At 45.4% G+C, this 3723-nt stretch overlaps 1 non-coding gene across 1 annotated transcript; it reads left to right on the top strand.

Annotated features, from left to right (window-relative positions):
• Positions 1-2972: 2972 nt before the first annotated feature.
• On the top strand, positions 2973-3103 carry LOC115064290. Its single transcript, XR_003844132.1, has one exon. It is a non-coding gene; the product is annotated as a small nucleolar RNA SNORA68 (small nucleolar RNA).
• Positions 3104-3723: the final 620 nt, after the last annotated feature.

Here is a 3723-nt window from a genome sequence, read left to right on the forward strand (position 1 = left end):
CCTGGCTGTCCTGGAACTCACTCTGTAGACCAGGCTGGCCTCGAACTCAGAAATCTGCCTGCCTCTGCCTCCTGAGTGCTGGGATTAAAGGCGTGCACCACCATGCCCAGCGATCTTCACTTTCTTAAGAGAGGCACAGCCCGAAACTTCTCCTGGTGTTCCTGTTGGCCATGATCCCTCCTGCTGACTCAAGCCGAGGCTGAGGCCTGGCTCTCTCTGCTAGCTCATGTCACCTCTATAGCTAACCCAACTCTACCAAACTAAAGTGATGGTGTATCTGTGAAGTATTTGCAAATGGATCAAGCTGCCACTGATGACCTGTGAGCTGAACTGTCAGTTTCCAAACAACACAGACAGGAATTGTTCCAAAGAACCATTTCTAAACAGGTCCACTCCCCTGTATCCTTTCTTTCTCACTCCCTCTGGTGGGTGATGGGGTAAAAGGAAGGTTAAGGCATTTAAGAACCATCATTCAAAATAGGGTTTAAAAAATTAAAGATACAGCCCTAACTGTCCTGGAACCCACTCTGGAGACCAGGCTGGCCTCAAACTCAGATCAACCTGTTTCTGCCCCCACCCCCACCCCCATCCCCCAGTGCTGGAATCGAAGGCATGTGCCAGCACACTTTGCTCTACTTCTTAGGATAACAAATGCTCCTTGTCTCTTCAGATTCCTTCAGGAGAGAAGTGTAAACTAAGCGAAAGATTGGTAAGCCAGCTGCTTCTGAAGGGACTGCCTCAGGTCTCCCCTGACTGCTTGAGCCCCCTTTTTGAACCAGCATTCTAGCCTCCCCCTCTTCTCAAACCTCCAGTCAGCAGGAAGTAGCCAGGGGACTATCCTTGCCCTTTACTGTCAACAAAAGGTCAAAAGCTTCAACACAAAATGGCAGTGCTGGAGACATTGTCCTAAGAAAGACTTGGCCAAGAGAAGGATTATTATTTGGTAAACCCTTCAGATGTCATAAGGTGGGTTTCTGTTTACTAGGAACCTACCTTAATCCATCCTCAAGGGCAACTACTTCAGGCTAGGACATCTCTTGATCAGTCCAAACAGCCTGTAAGAGCCTCTGGAAGAGCAGCCAGTGCTCTTAACCTCTGAGCCATCTCTTCAGCCCACAGTCTCTCTTTCTTTCTGTCCTTCTCTGTGCCCTCATGTCTTTGCTTCTGACTGATACACACACACACACACATATATATATATAAAATCATATATATTACATATATGCATATACATACAACACACACATATATATATATGCACATATATAATACCTTATATACATATTGTATATCTATCTGTTATTCCAGGTCTGGCCCATGGCATGATTTCATAGGAGTACCTTGGTATGGGCCCACCAGGTACCCCCCTTACCCACATATGCAACACATTATATTTCTTTCTTTCTTTTTTTTGTTTTTGTTTTTTTTTTTCGAGACAGGGTTTCTCTGTGTAGCTCTGGCTGTCCTGGAACTCATTCTGTAGACCAGGCTGGCCTCGAACTCAGAAATCCGCGTGACTCTGCCTCCCAAGTGCTGGGACTAAAGGCGTGTGCCACCACGCCTGGCTAACACATTATATTTCTTAACACCCTTATAAAAGTCATGTCTCATTCATAAGGAACATTTCTTTTGCAAAAAAGATCCCAGTGTTTTACTAGGTTCTGGTAAAGTGTCCACCTGACTGTGGGGTACCACGTGATCTCAGATTTGTAATCTGAGCTGCCCATCACAAGACAGATGTGTTTGACACCAGTGCTCAGCATTACCTCATCCTTATAGAGTGAGGAGTCAACAGTCTTGAAGGAACAATGTGCGAATTGTTCACTGTTCCGTGTGCCCACTCCTGCCACGCCATCACGGTGACTTCAGCTCAGGTGATAGCGAGCGCCACCCCGTGGCGATGACTTCAGCTCAGGTGACAGCGAGCGAAAGCAAACTGCAGGCCTGTTTAATGTGTGGCTCCTTGCTAGGTCCTGGTTCAAGCCAGAAGTGGGCAGTTGTGGTGGGAGTCCGTTATTCATGCTGGACCGCAAGATGGAAGACTACTTGAGAAAGAGGAAGAGGGACCAAGGGGAGGTGGAGGAAGGACAGGATAATATAATAGATGTTGGGGAGAAATAAAGCCCAAGAAAATTTCATAATAAAACCTTTTTTTATTTTTAAACACATGCTAATAAAAATAATGTTAAACTGTGCCGGGCATGGTGGTGCACGCCTTTAATCCCAGCACTCGGGAGGCAGAGGCAGGCGGATTTCTGAGTTTGAGGCTAGCCTGGTCTACAAAGTGAGTTCCAAGACAGCCAGAGCTACACAGAGAAACCGTGTCTCCAAAAACAAAACAAAACAAAACAAAACAAAACAAAACAAAAAGTTAAACAAAGTGCAGTCACATGCCATTTTAGAAAAATAAAAAGCTGGGCGTGGTGGCACATGCCTTTAATNCCAGCACATGGGAGGCAGAGGCAGGAGGATTTCTGAGTTTGAGGCCAGCCTGGTCTACAGAGTGAGTTCCAGGACAGCCAGAACTACACAGAGAAACCCCGTTTCAAAGGGGGAAAAAAAAGAATAGAAAAGAAAACAAAAACAAAAAAGCAAAAGGAACCAGGCATGATGGCACACATTTGTGGAAGCAGAGCCAGGCAGAGCCATGCAGCTCTTTGGCAGGCCAGCCTAACCTCTTCCTTGAGTAATCCTATCTCTAATGACAACAGAAGGCTGGCGCTGGAGAGCTGGGTCAGTGGTTAGGAACACTTGTTGCTCTTGTAGAGGACCTGGGTTCAATTCCCTGCATCCATATGATGGCTTACAACCATATGGTCACCTCTTGTGACCTCCGCGGGCACCAGCACATACCGAAAAGACACTGATTCAGAACAGAAGACAGAGAAATCTGTTTTGTTTTGTTTTGTTTCTAGTTAGGGTCTCACGATGTAGAGCTGGCTGTCCTGCCTCAAATTCAAGAGTTCCATCGGCTGGCACCCAACCCAAGAACTGCCGCTGCCTGTAGTGGCTCTTTAAACAGTGGTGCACACAGCCAAGGGGCTTCGTCGCATTTCAGAGGCTGTGCAGTGCCCCCCAGAGTGAATCAGTAGGTTCTACAGACCTGGGGGGGAAAAGGGAAAAAGGAAAATAAGGAAGAAGAAGAAGAAGAAGAAGAAGAAGAAGAAGAAGAAGAAGAAGAAGAAGAAGAAGAAGAAGAAGAAGAAGAAGAAGAAAGAGTTCCATCTGCCTCTGCCTTCCCATGCTGGGATTAAAAAGGCTTACATCATCACAGCCTGGCAAATTTAGATTTTTTAATATTCAAGGCCAATTGTATTAGAGTTAAAAAACAAAAAGAAAAAGAAAAACAAAACCCAACCAAACAAAAATGCTCTCCAGGTTGGAAGAGAGAAGAAACAAAGTCATATTTTGTTTGGCAGCATTGGGGTTGGACGCAAGGCAGCAGGCAGCTAGGAGAGGAACCAGGGAGACAGGGTAAAACCCAGTGTGAGGGAAAGTCTGCGTATGTCCAGCCCTGCAAGGGAGCCTTGGAAACAAGGCACACAGAAGGAAAAGTACAGTGTCTCATTAAATAGATAATGATTTCACCTGTATAGTGTCTCCTTAAAGGGATAATTCTTCCACCTATCTCTTTAAGTTGGCTTAAACTCAACTGGCCATCCTAGAAGTGATCTATTTCTTTTCTTTTCTTTTCTTTTCTTTTCTTTTTTTTTTTTTTTTTAA

The sequence above is a fragment of the Mus pahari genome, chromosome 6 (genome assembly GCF_900095145.1).
Source record: "Mus pahari chromosome 6, PAHARI_EIJ_v1.1, whole genome shotgun sequence".
NCBI lineage: Eukaryota > Metazoa > Chordata > Mammalia > Rodentia > Muridae > Mus > Mus pahari.